The 16,140-nt window shown below is 42.0% G+C and overlaps 1 protein-coding gene across 3 annotated transcripts in view; it reads right to left on the bottom strand.

Annotated features, from left to right (window-relative positions):
- The window catches only part of gli1 (GLI family zinc finger 1), a 78,745-nt gene extending 72,676 nt beyond the window's left edge, over positions 1–6,069 (bottom strand). For all 3 annotated transcript variants that reach the window (XM_080782531.1, XM_080782530.1, XM_080782532.1), the window contains exon 1: positions 5,693–6,069. The gene's annotated coding sequence lies outside the window, so the exon portion shown is untranslated. The remainder of the gene's footprint in view (positions 1–5,692) is intronic.
- Positions 6,070–16,140: the final 10,071 nt, after the last annotated feature.

The following is a 16,140-nucleotide window of genomic DNA, read 5'->3' as shown; positions in this document are numbered from 1 at the left end:
ACTGTTTTTATAGCTTATCTCTGTTGAGCGGATTGTTTCTCCAACTCTCTCCCCCCCCCCCCCCCCCCCCCCCACCTCTGTCGCTTGTCAGTGCTGTGACATGCCATATAATGGGCAAGTGCTATTGTCCTTAATGACAATGTCAAATGATTTCCAGAATATTTCCCCCCATGACTGTGACATTTCCCCGTGCCATTATGTGTTGACCTACGGGCTAATGCCATTCACGCCTTCCAAATGTCTAATGCTTTTGCCCTTTGGTGTCAGAACAGCTACTTAATAGAACCCCCTGCTCCTCCCATCACTCTTCTTGTCCCCCTCCACTGTCACTCTGTGTATCCTATGCTATATGTGACCAAAGTTGACTGAGAGACTGCCATTGGGTTTTTTTTTCTCCATAGCTTCAAATTGACGTATTGGTTGTTCAGTTTGACCCACCGGTTTTGGAGATATGGCTTATAGAGTAATGTCCTGCAGTTGAGAAAACAGGCTTGAAAGGTTCACTTCTGTGGTCTATAACATTACACCTAGCTACACGTTTAAGTATTTATTTCATATTTATGAATGTCGATTTAAGCTCTGACACTTATTTCAGACATGCTCTAGTATGTGAAGAGTCTGCCTGTGCTATTAACTCATTCAAAAAAAGTCAGTCAAAAAGTCAGTCAAATCTGGTCACATATTTAAGTAATTCAGTGAAATAACTGGGGGGGGGGTAATCTGTGTGCACATGGATTATAGTTACAAAGAACATGTATTTGAGAAATTACATTATGTCTTTGATTTACAAATGCTGCTGTTGAAGGATTGCAGTATAGTCCCCCTCGTGTGCTAGGGCAGTGGTTCACAAACATTTAAATTTCAAGGACCATTTTAACTGTAGGTATGGGGAGTATGTATGGGGTCCATTTTGAACCCCTCCCCCCCACTGTGCAGGAGGGTGAGTAATGGAATCGTTATGGTTCTGACTAATGCAAGCACCAGAAAGACCAAAGGTATGTGCTCTGATCTGACCTTCTCCAGTCTAATCAAAGGCACAGAACCATTTACTTGTCGCACACACTTTTGGAGAATTATCCTATGGTGTTTGTAAAGATATCAAGCAGATCGGCGGGATTATAGACAACAAGCCAACGAAGAAAAATAACTTCAAAAAAAGAAAAACGGATCCTTAAATTGTAAAAGCCAGGCGTAACGCAGACCACCATCACCGCATCAACAGTCTCACCCCGTTTAATCTCTGGGAGCGAAAGGCGAGAACCAAAAGACAACGTAAGACTAGCAGGGAATAAAGAAGCCGAAGGGCTCCAGCGACTGCATGCACACGGGGTGTGTGTGTGTGTGTGTGTGTGTGTATCTGTCTGTCTGTCCGTCCCCTGGAGCATCCCCAGGCCGCCTCCCTCTCTCCTCGCTCTGTGCAGCCGGAGCCCGTCAGCACCGTGCTGAGGGCCTGTACATCTCAGCCAGGCCGCCACAGACAGACAGACAGCTGCTATTAAACCCTGATTGTTTCAGGTTCACAGGGTGTGAAAGGGCCTGATTGAGGGCCTCTGATCCCAGTGAGGGTGGTCTTTCTCTCTCTCTCTCTCTCTCTCTCTCTCTCTCTGTGGAAGGTGGGAGGAGGTGGTGTGTGTGTGTGTGTGTGTGCGTGTGTGTGTGTGTGTGTGTGTGTGTGTGTGTGTGTGTGTGTGTGTGTGTGTGTGTGTGTGTGTGTGTGTGTGTGTGCGTGTGTGCGTGTACACGTGTGTGTGTGCACGTGCGTCAGGATTGCAGGCACCACGTGACGCACGTTCTTTGCCGAGCGGACCAAAATGGAATCTGGACAAAAACACACCACTTGTTGCTGCCTGCCTCTGCGTGCATATGTGTGTTCGTGTGTGTCACACGTGACGGGCGGTCGATAACTGCCAGCGCGACACAGGAATTAAAAATGTCCACCACAAAGTCATGGCCAGAGAAGGCCTTGAAGCATTAGCGTTGAGAGATGTCGTGTTTGTCCAATTGCTGAGTATGACGTTAAACCGCTCCGATGTAACTAGCACCGCGATGTAGTGGGTGCATATTTAAGATGCGTTTGCAACCTCTGTGGACTCTGTGTGTGCTTCCTTCAACGCGATCGCAAGCTTGCATACAAGAAGGCGCTGCTCACCGATGGAGTATACCGACAGGCAGCCCCTTCTATGAGCAGTTCACGGGAAGAGAGGCGTTGGACCGGGGGCCTTCTACCGGGTGTCCATGCACTGTGGAAACAACAGGCGTTGGACCGGGGGCCTTCTACCGAGTGTCCATGCACTGTGGAAGAGAGGTGTTGGACCGGGGGCCTTCTACCGGGTGTCCATGCACTGGTTGTTAGAGAGGGTGGACTGGTTGTTAGAGAGGGTTTCGACAACTTGGGATGCTCAGAAACGAGGTGTTGGACTGTCTCTGGATTAAGAGCGTCTGCTAAATGCCTAAATTGTAAATTGATTGGCAGGCGCTGCTCCTTGTGCCCATGGACTGCTCTGTGACATGACGGCGGTGGCTCAGGGGTAGAGTGGCTGGATGGTAACAGCAAGGTTGCCTGTTCGAACCCGGGCTCCCACAGAGTTAGTGTCGAAGTGTCCTTGAGCAAGACCCAAATTGTGCTGGCTAGTACCTTGCATGGTTTCTGCTGCCATCGGTGGGTGAATTGATGCACAATCTATGTAAAGTGCCTTGGATAAAGGTGCTATATAAATGCACCATTTACATACTTGTTTTATCGTGTGTGTGTGTGTGTGTGTGTGTGTGTGTGTGTGTGTGTGTGTGTGTGTGTGTGTGTGTGTGTGTGTGTGGAGGATTGCAGACATCACGTGACGCGTGTTCTTTGCCGAGCGGACCAAAATGGAATCTGGACAAAAACACACCACTTGTTGCTGCCTGCAGCCTCTGCGCACACGTATCGTGTATGTGTGTTCGTGTGTCACACGTGACGTGCGGTCGATAACGCCAGCCAGGAATTAAAAATGTCCCCCACAAAGTCATAGCCAGAGAAGGCCTTGAAGCATTAGCGTAGAGATTGCTGAAATACAGACATGAGATGTAACGTGTGTGATATGTCACACAACTCATCTGTGTGACATTTTCTGCAGGTGTATAGTACAATCCAATTGTATAACTCCATCTAAAATGCCTCAGCTTGGCTGTGATCAATCTGAACAGTTGTCTCTGTCTGAGCTTTCCTGGTGCTGACAATATGAAGGCAGTTCCTTCCTGTCACTGCGTGTGCCTAAGGTCTATTTGTTTAAGGCTATTCCTATTGGGAAACCTTTTGGCCTTAACACACTGATAATGACCAAGCAGGGCTAGGAAGCTCCCCTGCCGTGCTTTTCACACATGGCCATTGGCCAAGTGCATTTTCCTCCCTCAAAACTCCCCCGTCTCAACCTTGAGCAGGGCTAAGGTCAGGCCAATCTTCACAGTAAATTCTGGTATTAATCCAACTCTGAAAGTATAAAAGTGGGGTTAATTTTAACTCTTTAATTAACACCCATTGTGCAGTAGGCTACAGTGATTTAACTATATATATGAGACAAAAAAGGGACTCCTGCACATCCAAAAAGACCCGTAGGAGGTGCAAGTCTAGTTAGCAGGCATATAGCAGGCATATATATATATATATATATATATATATATATATTATTTTTTGAAGGAAAACATAATTTGCACTGTGATTGAGTCAACAGTTTTTAATACAATTTTGCTGTGTATTCTCAGAAAATCTACTACAAAATGTATAACTGCAAGCTCCTTAACAGTGAAAGCAATAATTATTTGGGAGTTTCTTCACCACAATGAATGCAGGAAGTCAAATGATTTAGAATTGCGTTGATTTAAACATCCACCGACAAGCAGAAGCTAATTTGGCTCAATTGCAATAGAGCAGGGGTGCCCACAAGTTTGATCGTGACCAGTAGATCACAAAGACTATGCAGGTATAGAACACATGACATGCCCTTAAAGAATATTTAATTAAAAAAAGAAGAATATATATATATATATATATATATATATATTCTTCTTTTTTTAATCTGTGTGTATTTCAAACAGAAAGTGTTTTTTCACTGGGGGGTCATATTTTGACAGCAGCAACTGCCTGTCATAATTTCACCCCGGTCCCCATCTAAGTATGTATTGGACAGTATTAAAGAGTGTTGCAGTGCACAAAAACGTTGGTAGCATTACAAATGAAATACAAAAAACCCTACTTATTCCATTTCTTCCCCCTCTATCTCCCATTCCAAGTGTATTTGTCTTATATGTAACGACAGCTCCGCTATATATTCCAACGCCCCCTCAGGTACATTACATATTTAAACTATTTTCAGCAATGGTATAACATTTTTTTCGGTGGGTAGATCTTGTTGAGCTGGTCATTTTGAAAGTAGCTCTCGTGTCAAAAATGTGTGGGCAGTGAGCACCCTTGCATTAGAGATGCATTTCTCTCCCTCTCTCTCTCTCTGTGTGTGTGTGTGTGTGTGTGTGTGTGTGTGTGTGTGTGTGTGTGTGTGTGTGTGTGTGTGTGTGTGTGTGTGTGTGTGTGCGCTCCTGCGTGGTGAGCTTGTGTACCTAGCACTTCTCAGTGTCAGTTAGAAATAAATAGGTGTTTAGCTATCCTATTGAGTCCCATGTTGACACTCTTCCGTACAGGCCCACTACATTAGGCCAACTGCCTAATCTGCCCACATTAGCAGCTGAAGTGACCTCTGCAGTGGGTAATTACTCAGATATAGAAAGGTCATGTATATGATTTTCCTGTTGACACTTTACCCGTTGTCATTAGAAAGAAAAATAAACACATAGCAAGTAAACAATTTGCATTGTCTCTATGCTTACATGACATACAGCTATATAGTCTATCCATGTGTCGAACCTGAAATCTAAACCAACCTCTTGATGGAGTTATTAGCTTACTGTAATCTACCATTTAGCATAATATGTGGGTGTCCTGACTCCTGACAGAAACTCACATTTGGAAAATATATTGGCACCTAAAGTATTTCAGGTTACAAGAAACAGCTGTTTTTAAGCGGCCCTACGACCCTCCAAAGAGTTCTCTAAACCTCCGCGCACACACGGCGGAGAGGCTGCTGCGCTGGATGAGTGTGTTGGCATTAAAAAAAAACCCTAAAAGAAGCACTTCCCAGTTCCCACAGCATAGGCACGAAGAGAGGAAAAGGGATATATTCTGAGGTCTAAATCCACACGTTTTGTTCTTGGCAGCGCGTAACCTCTGCATCAGCAACAAGCAGTCAGCACAAGTCAAGAAGACAGTCTAGTAGGCTACTAAATTTCCAAATGGATGAACTCATTTGCCTAAGAACATTTTCCAATGACTGGCACATATTTAATTCATAGCATGTTTTGTGATTATTTCTATTATTCAAGGCCGTGGCTTTTACTGTTAAAATTAATAAATGTTGTAATTTAGGCTATATTAAATTCGTATAGCTACATATCACACATCTTCATTTGAAGCACGCAACCGCCAGCAAGTTACCACATTTCACGGGAATAAAGCATTGCTCCAGTCAACCAATTTGAAGGCATTGTTGTGATAGTAATGGGATAACAGAACACGACTGTATACAGTGGGGAGGTGGACAGACGCGCTTCGACTTTAATTGCATGTAATTTCTAACGTGGTTGAGAACAGTGATAATGAAACACGTACCTTCAGTGACCTGCAAGGATATTCTGCATGAGACTTTTGACTTGATCCCCCCAAAGCAGTCCCTGGAAAAGGTCTCAGAAGGACTGGGTCTGTGTCCCGCTGGGGGTTTGAGAATTTCCAATAGAGCCTCCTCTCTCTTCTCTCTCTCTCTCTCTACTTTCTGGCAGCCGCAGTCAGATGGAGATGATTGGATTCCTCAGCCTGCGTTCAAAACCCCGACACTTTTATCCTCTTTCAGAAGTTCTCTTCCATAGTTTTCTTCACAGTCGCGGCACGAAAAACGGTGACAAAACTGTACCCCATGTTCGGCTATGGAGTCCCGCAAAAGCCCGAAGTTGGTTGCGCACACACACAAGCCAATGCGGGAATGCGCACCCCCTTCTCCTCCACGCTCCCCCTTCTCCTCCCCTCCCTCCTCCTTTCTCCGAAGTCTGTGGACCACCCCGAAACAGGAAGTTCACTTTTTTTTGTTTTTCTTTAAAAAGAAAAAAAAGAAAGAGAGAAAAAAGACCATGCTGCTAGGATTTTTCTGCTACGAGTTGACTTGTAGCCTATCATCACGCGTATAGCCTACTGCCTAGTCGTATTAAGTTATGTGTTAAACTACAAAACTTGTCATAGCCTACAACAAATGTATTTACAATTTATTAGTACACACATTTCTATAATAGGCTATTAGGGGATTGTGAATTGCTGTCACTGACATTGTTAATTAATTATGGATAGGCCTGCCGCCTATATAACATTGCGTCATCATGGTCAAATGTTTACAGTTGAGTTTACTGTATAGTGTAAGTTAGTTCATAGAGAACTTATTGGACAGCGTGTGTGGCTCAGGGCTACGTGGGGATGCTGGCGATCTCAGTGCCTTAACCAGTGCACATCAAAACCCGGAGTGGAGTTTAGCCGGGCCAAGGCATGACGCGAAGGCAGGCAGCCAGGCACTCGGCTGTGTGTGTGTGCGTGTGTGTGTGTGTGTGTGTGTGTGTGTGTGTGTGCGCGTGCGTGCGTACGTACGAATTGATATGGCCATCGACTAATCAACTAGGCCAAATTATTCTGAAGCAAAAAAAGAGCATTTAAATGTCAATGATATAAATGATAATACAATATGAATACATTAAATTGGAATATGCCAAACGTGGCAGCTACTGATGCTGGTGGTGTGTAGGCCTAATGATGTAATGAGGACAATGACCTAATCTATTTTTTAGTAGTGCAACCGGACTATATAGACAGCTATGTGTGTGGCTGTGTCCCTGGGTCTGTCCCTGACTGTCCGAGCACGGAAATAGCGTTATTATCCTAGGCCTATAGTCCTTTTTCCCCATGATAATAATAATAATGATAATAATAATAATTATTATTATTTTGCTGCTATACATTCTCTGAAGGAAGCTGAATATAAATACCGGTAGGTTTTACTCGTATATACCTGTGCACAAGATGCAACAATAAAGAACCACCTTGAAAATGAATGCACTATTCATTATAGTAATGTACGAACAACTGTGAACTGTGCATTTTGTAGAAGGAAAATCCAAATAATTCAAAATTAATCATTATATTATCAGTACTGTCATTCAGAATAGGGGGGTATACTTTGCTATATTTTTTTCCCCGTGTGTAAAGCAGCTTTTCCTTGAAGCGACAATGAAAGCTGAAACTAAAGCTATACAGCAGTTGGTGACCTGAACCAAGGAAGGCAAGAGTCCATTGACAACATACGGCCAGTGACTAAATCAGATTTTGTCAATGAGTTACGTGGGCTTCAGTCCCAGTATAGCCGCTGCAGGCCATGCAGGGAATACTTGGGCTTAAACAGGTCCACAGATGCTGGCACCATATGCCTCCTCATCTGACTGCAATGTAGTGGAGACGGTCCAACATCATGCTGATCTTCTCATTCACGTCAAGTGGACAGTTAGAAGTGCTATAGATTATCAATGGGAGGAGAGCAGGGAGTCCTGAAAGGCCAGATGTGGCAATGCATGGGAACTGTGTTTGCTGTATGGCATGGGTATTTATGTATTGTACTGTAGTGTATTATTGTGCATTCCTGTTTACTAGTTATAGACTTAATGGTTTTGTTACTATTACAATTTACAATTCACTGAATTCAGGCATTTTACTATAGTGCTAGATCAGAATAAGCAGAGTAAGCGTTAACTCTTAACAACAAGGTCACATACTGTAAGTAGATTGCAGAGAGGACAATGTAGTGTCCCAAAGAAAGGATACCAGGTAAACAATTAACCTAATAGCATCTGTCTAAACAACCTTATATTTAAACAACATCCTATAGCATATTTATTTTGTCCTGGGGATTAAGAGCAACTGAAATGTATGGCAGGCAAAACACTATCCAGTAAAAAAATAATAACCAAAACTTTGTATCATATCTGACCTTTGTATTAATTCATATATTAAATGATTTGATTCATTTGCATGTTCATATTTTTAAGTGAGCAACATTTTCACACCAAATCTCGTATTCTATCCATCCATCCATCTTCAACCGCTTATCCGTAGTCGGGTCGCAGGTGCATCAGCTCCACCAGAGAGCTCCAGACTTACCGCTTCTTTTCACCTGACGGGGGAGTTTCCCCGGCCGGACGTAGCGCATGGAAGGAACATGTTATTCCAACCAGTTCCTTTCCCTTCCCATCAGGCGCCCCGGCTGGCCAGGTGGAGGTAGTTTAGAGACCAGGATTTCTGCATGTTTTATGTGAGGGTACCTACCATGGGGAGAACATGCAAACTCCACACAGAAAGGCACTTTCGCCAACGGGTATGGGCACTGATGACGCGGAGGAGAGAACACGCCCACAGCGTCCGCAGCAGGAAAGTTTTCAGGTGTCTACAAGCCAGTCAAAGCTCATAGAAGGCTTTACAGCTCTAGCCAGATTACTGAGAGGCCAAGTACCGGTAGTTAGAAAGTCGGAGCAAAAGTCCTTACCTTGGCCAAAGCACTCAGTTCAAGTGAAAACATCAAAATCCTGCTTCACAGCCTATCACTTTCCTGATTGGAACCTAGCCTGGGCAAGTAATCACAAAACATATCACTGCATACGTAACTTCCCAGTCAGTAGCAGTCATTAGGAAACATGCACACTGTTTTCAACATACATTTCTATTGTATACTTAAGCTGCTGTGATTTACATGTTTACAGAGTAAACCTCAGCTATCCCCATAATTACCCTGAATATCCACATAACAGGAAGTGCAGTGTATATCACCTTACATGGGTAGTAGTTGGTAATAATCCACATGGCATTTGACAGTACGTGCACTAACACTACATAATCTTAAATATCTGTGAGATTGCAACCTGAAGTTTGAAGTAAGCATTTTATTGGACAGAATGAACTGTCAACTAAACTGGTTTAGTTGAGGTTCATTCAAGGAAGGCCGTGAGAAGCCTGCCCATAGGACTGTGAGAGGGAATGAATACATCTGTCACTAAGACTTGGGGCAGCTGGACGCCATTACCCCACGCTGCAAAATCCACCAAATCTTTTACAGGATTTGTTTTTCCATTGCAGATGGTGCTTTGCACATGTTTTCTTCCCATTTGACTTGGCTCTGACACTGACATGGATAGATACTACTGCTTATAAGGATGCTCTCTCTTCAGTGGGCTCCACCTCTAGGGGAACAGAGACACAGGAAGAAGACGGTGGCAAGTCTACTCTACATGAGTACTTATGCAACCCTTCTGACTGCATGTAGAATTTGTGCAAATAGTTTGCAATGTGCATGGGATAACTTGTCTTAAAGTCATTTAAAATAAATAACACACATACAGACACACATGCACATATTAACTGTATATATGATGATTTCAGGTGTGCAAGTACAGTACAGTACAGTACAGTACAGTACAGTACAGTACAATAGAGGGTACAGTAGAGGGACCCCCACACGGTAACTCTGTCATTTCTCAACCGTTTCGGACGCGGGGTGGCTCACCAGGTACCCTGGGTGCGTTCCTGTGCGTCCCCCGGCGACCCCCACGCAGAGTTGCACCACTCACTTCACATGGGTGTGATTTTTTATATTAAAAACAATGGTGATTTTCACTGTCTGGCTCTGGGTGATCTCGCCAGCCTTGTAAAACGGCAAAGTAATCTTGTCCCTGAAAAGGTTCTCCACCAATGCATTTGTGCATGCATTGTGTTAATGTTAATGCAATGTGCGCGCGCCACGCATGTGTGTATGTGTGTGTCTGTGTGTGTGTCCGTGCGTCAAGAGACATTTTAGTATGCTGCCTTTTTGCCATAATCAAGAAGATATTGTACAATGTCATTAATGCCAGATTCATAGATGACCCAAAATTTGTTTGTTTGCTGTCTTATAATAGTTAATGAAAACATTGTATGTGAATATACACCAGCAGACACCAGATGTATCATATCATACAGCATACATTATCATAATTTGAAGGAGGAAAATCAATAGCAAAGATATCTTAAATTCATGTCTTACCCAAGTGCTTGGACTGGAATGGCTATACAGTACATCTGAAAACAGTAACACACATGATTAAGTAAACATCTCAATTTGGCACAGCATTAACAGCATTAACGCGGCAATAGTTTCCCCTAGCTACACAAAGAGATGCATACTACAGGGTCTCTTCATACTTCCTGAGTTCATTTGTCATTTAAAGTAAACCAAGGAAAGTTTTATTTATTATTCCTAATGTAATTCTCACATGGGTCCCTGCCTTTAATTCACATTGTTTTCGTATTCTTCTCTTAAAATCTGATTTTATATTAAGAATGACTAAGTTTCACTTTGAAGGATGGATGATATCTTTGTTGTAAATGTTATAGGCCTACACCTTTAACAGCACATGGTAGGCTACTGTAGAGATAACGTAATCCAAGGTCTTATTTTGAAGTGTAAGAGAGTTTTAACAAGGGATAAACCAAGTACTGCAACGGCATGGTACCAATTACATTACTTTCATTTGAAAATGAAAATGTATTTCTGATATCTAAAGACAGGCACTCTTAAGAGTCTTAATATAAATGTGGATATGGTTTCTACTTTTCATTCCAAAAATAATATTTATATTAGAAAACCCATTTAGAAAACCCATTTTCACCCCTGTGTCAATTATCTAACGTGATCCTGGGCTCTATGCACCCTTCGCCAACCTTGTCCCCATATATGGGGGACAAGGGGAGAGCAACGGACTTGAACTCATGCTTCCTTCATGAGTGTCCAAGTTGCTCCTTTACAACTATATGATTATTAATTCAGGAAATGTTGCAATATTTGTAATATAAACACTATGACATTTGACAAACTGTATGTTCTATGCAAGTGATAAGGATTGAATGTGGCAATATGATTGACAAGTCATTCATTATCTTGTTCACCATTTCTCAAATATTATATGAATTTATGTTATATCAATATTATGTTAAATGTAATGTCAGTCAACATTACCAGGGTGAATTGCCATTACCTGTTTTACACGTGAAATGTAAAACTACTGTACTACTGTACGTACGGAACGTTTTCTCCTGCTTTTCTGTTCAGTTGCCTGCTATACTTTAATACTACAGATATACCCAGGAAGCAAGTTAATGTCAAAAATCCAATTATATCAGTAACTCTATTGTAAATGCAGATTTTGCAGACCTCTTTTTGCCACTATTATAAATGTCAAATACACCACCAGAGGGCAGTATGACACAAGTCTGAGAATAGAACAAGCTAAAACACCCTGAAAATGAGCACATTGGCAACAGAGAATGACTACCGGTATGTACATCTAAATATTTTTGGTGCCCTTGTTTGTTTACACATTTTCACAACAAGTTGTGATATGTTTGGAAAATGGTGTCCGAAAGGTGTCTGAAGTTTCTACTCTGTTTATCTTCAACAGCAAGATAAAGAACTCTGAACCAACCCTCGCAAATGAGCGAGAGATGAGAGATGTGAGTGCTCCTCTGAAACAACATAAAATGTTATGTGGTCCATACTTAGAGTATAACTCTATGGGTCCATACACTGAAATATTATAGAGCTATATTCATAACTCTGTAAGCGATATTGTAACGTCAAACTTGCCCTACATTCATCTGAGAGTGTGTGATGTTTGGCAAAATGTTTAGGAGTAATTTAAACATGTTTGTTTGGGTTTGTGTGTGTGTGTGTGTGTGTGTGGGGGGGGGCCTGTGGGGGCCTGTGGGGTGTGTGTGTGTGTGTGTGTGTGTGTGTGTGTGTGTGTGTGTGTGGGGGGGGGTGTGTGTGTGTGTGTGTGTGTGTGTGAGAGAGAGAGACGCAACTTGGCCTGTTGTAGCGCCACCATGAGGCTGGTTTGAAAGTGGCATTTCTTCCTCAGCCTATAGTGGGAATAGGCACGATTTTTCCAATATTGGTCTCCTCCAATTAGGACTCCTAATTCCACTGCATCCATCCCTATGATGGGTACATCTGCTATGGGCATTCGTTTTGCTTCCAAGTCCCTCCTTATCTTTCCGTTTGGCGCTTTAATCATAGAAGAGCTCAACTTGGGACCTTACTATTAGAACAATGCAATGTGTCCATCCCAGCTCTCCAAGCTCCAACCAGATTCATCCAGAGGGTTTTGCATCACCTCAGCACAGTACAATGACACAGCAGAGATGACAGGGTATGTAGTGTACATACCGTATGTAGCCTATCTTCTAATGTGTATGTCATTCAAATGAATGAATGAATGAATTAACCACTTAAACTGTACTTTGTTGACCAGGGTCCCCCAGTGGTATATAATTGGCCCCTCCTTTATTCCCTCCACACACTAGGGTTAATTTGGTTAAATAATAAAAATAATAATAATAATATCTCAAATGTATAGTGCTTTTCTAAGTACTCAAACACGCTTAAATGTACTGTAAGTGGACCCGTACAGTTGGCTTAGCACATAGGCTGCCAAGCCAGCCGGATGGCGTGCCGCGGGCTCGACTCCCAAGCCCGACGGCCTTTGCCGTGTGTCACTCCCCATCTCTCTCCCCCTTCCTGTCTGTCTACTGTTCACTATCAATGAAGGCACAAAAAACGAATCTTTAAAAAAAAGGTACTGTAAGTGATTTTCTTAGTTAAAATAAGTGTTAAAAAGCTCCATATTGTGATAGTACTCATTGCTAGTGTTTGTTGCATGCAGTAACAGGAGTCTCCATGTCTCTCCAGCTTTTTATTAAACAGAAAATGCATTTTCAGAAACCAAAACTGAATTAGATTAGATAAATAAAAATTTGATAAATTAGAAAGATCACGTATAATTTCCCTGTGTACTGTCCAGAGACTCTACAAAAGGGTACTAAATGTCCACAGCAGTCCCTGGCTGACACATGCAGTGTCCTGATTGGGTAGTTCCCTGGGAGAATTAGGTCCCCGCAGGAAATAGGTGTGTGTGGTAAGAAGACCTACTGTAAGTGTTAACATAAGTGTTACATAAATTACATAAGTTACATAAGTGTTACATAAGTGTTACTGTAAGTGTTAACAAGGTCTATGAGCTGTGTTGATGAGCTGAGCTGTGCTGATGCAAGCTCCTACTGGATCATGACCTCTTTAAATCCAGTGGCCCCTGTCCTCATTGGTACATTTCCCCACACCCTACCTTTTCTTCCACGAATTGGCTTTCTTGGAACTCAGTGATTCTAGGATGTCATGCTAACGTAAGAGGGGGTCGTAAGGAGGTCACTGAAAAGTTTGAACACAAACACAGTCTGTGTTGTCTATAGAAATGTCTTAACAGGATAGACAATATCTAGTACTAATATACTTCATGTTTGTTGACATGGTAATGTAAAGAAATTACATTTCTGTTCGTGTTTTAACCATACCTCAAATAATGTTTGAGGCCCCTGCAATGCATGGCTTTTGGAAGATTACATCTGTATTGGATTGTTTGTTTGTTTAGAGCACTTATGAAGTAAATCGTAAGTCTATGGACTTTGAGGATATTACAATGTTTGTTTAGAGCACTTTAGAGAGCACTTTGGAGCCAGCCAAGTCTATGGACTTTAATGTTTGTTTAGAGCACTTTAGAGCCAGTCAAGTCTATGGACGTTTGTTTAGGGCACTAAATGATGACGTAAGACATCATGTGGCCGATATAAATACAGTGTGCGCCCCTCACTTCACACGACTGTGATTTTTGTATTTAAATATTTATGGAAACCCAAAAATGGAAGCCAGTTTTAAAGTGATTGACGTATTGCGGCGCTAGCCCCCACTATAAACAGCTTTTGTCCGCACACGTCTCAATAATCAGCTAACCAATCACAGGCAACAGGCATTCTGATTGGCCAGTATGAGATGATTATTGGCTAGTATGATGATAAGAGCTGATAATTCCGCTAAATATGACGTAAATTAAACACCATGAAACGCCATTGACATTGAAGGGAAAACGTATGTCATGTAAACGAGCGCTTGGCCAATAAGGGACCACCTATGTACCTTTCAAATGTCAAATTATAGTTATATCCAGAGTTGATATCTGTCCTCCTCATAATCAGATGAGAGATCACAGGCTTTATATTGGTTTCTGGAGATGTCGATTAAGTGAAACCAGCATGTCTAGTGCCCTCTGCTGATGAAACTGTGAAAGGCATTTATAGAATTTGACAGTCAGTCACACATACTAGACTAGAGAAAAAGCCTGTTTCCGCCCGGTCTCGAACCGGGGACCTTTCGCGTGTTAGGCGAACGTGATAACCACTACACTACGGAAACTCAGGTGGTGGGGTAAAGGCATTAATCTTACTCAACTCATTTACGGTAAATCAATTCATACCAGTAACCAGACCAGCCCAGGTAAACTTAACGTGCTTCACAAAACATCTTGTGGCCGAGATGGCGGTATTGAAGGGGCGCATCCGCTGAAAACAGGAAGGTAAACAGGAAGTAAACGAGGGGCCACAAACGGGATTAAAACACACTTTTTTATTGAAAACTACGCACTAATACATTGCACACGCATCCCGTAGGCCTCTCCAACATGTGGGACATCAGGGTAAGCATCTTATATTTTGCATTTGTACATGTTCGGAGCTTGATGCCCCCCCAAATGTCAAAATCGATCAAATACAGTCTAAATCTTGGGCTAGAAGAATACGTAAAATGCATATTGTTGTATAATTCATATTTGAAAGGCTTTATAACAAGCAGAGGGATCTAGCATGGAACACCCTTCTATCAACCGGAAAAGTTCCAGAAAGCAGGTCCTACCGAGATTTGAACTCGGATCGCAGGATTCAGAGTCCTGAGTGCTAACCATTACACCATAGAACCGCCGTATGTGAGTTTAGTAAATCAGTAGGCTAACACCGGCCAAATCATACATTGAAGCTCGTACATTTCTATTTGGCTGGCTGCATCAAATGAGTCTCATAAAAAGGACATATAATAATACAAATTGCTCAATCTTCTCTTAATGGCCACAGATTAAATTCAAACAACTTCCCTAAACAACAGTGGGCTGTGATTTTCATTGTATGCTAATGCGATTTTATCTAAATCAAATCGTTATATAATATAGGCCTACCAATAGATTCGGCTCAAACAGGGGTATTTAACCTAATACTAACCCTAATTTCTCTTCTATATGACACAGAAATGTGTAACGCCCTAACAGTCCTAAAGGAATGTGAATTCCTTAGGCTACTCTAATACATAATAAAATACTCAAAGTTTATGGGTGGCTGCAATTCGAAACTGATGGCCCCAAAAAGTAATTTTCTCTTTTGATTTCTAGCCGTTTGTATGATGTTTTTATTTATTTGTAGGCCTAATGTCATTATGATGAATTAAAAATGGAGGACCCCAATGTAAACTAGCCTTGGGTTTTGTAATCCCCTTAGCAGACCTTGTATTGAACTGTGCTTTTCTGTGATTATTCTACCAACCGTTAATAAAGTTTTCAATCAATCAAAAAAAGAGTAGCTGATGCGAGTGCTGATCGCCTTCGCATTTCACTCTTTCTATATTTTTGAGGGGCGCTAGCTCCTCTTATGCCAGGCTTTGAGTGTACGTGTGTACCCCATAGCGATGATTTGATTGGCTGAGCACGGAATTGAGGATATAAAGGTGAGGACAGAAAAGTTATGTATGATGATGTATGCTGATAAGAGCGCCCCTCACTTCACACAGGTGTGATTTTTTAAAGGTGTTTTGGCAGGATATTGTTCTGCGGTGAGGCAAGCAGTTCCTTTTGTTGTTGTTGTCAAATACGTTTTTATCAGGATATAAATTGTTATACAATTGGCACAGTATATATTTTTTCTTTTATGAAAAACAAAAGGGGAAAAAACAACAGTAAGAAAAAAACTCAATCTCTCCCACCCATACTGCTCAGTGACACTGCATAAAATATTAGTAAGATGAAATGCTGTCATGGTAAAAACAACACTTGAAATGATGATGATAGGCAGTGATG

This window comes from Protomyctophum bolini, assembly GCF_963924005.1.
Source record: "Protomyctophum bolini genome assembly, chromosome: 2".
In the NCBI taxonomy this organism is placed as follows: Eukaryota; Metazoa; Chordata; class Actinopteri; order Myctophiformes; family Myctophidae; genus Protomyctophum; species Protomyctophum bolini.
This window is presented reverse-complemented; position numbering and strand designations above follow the sequence as displayed.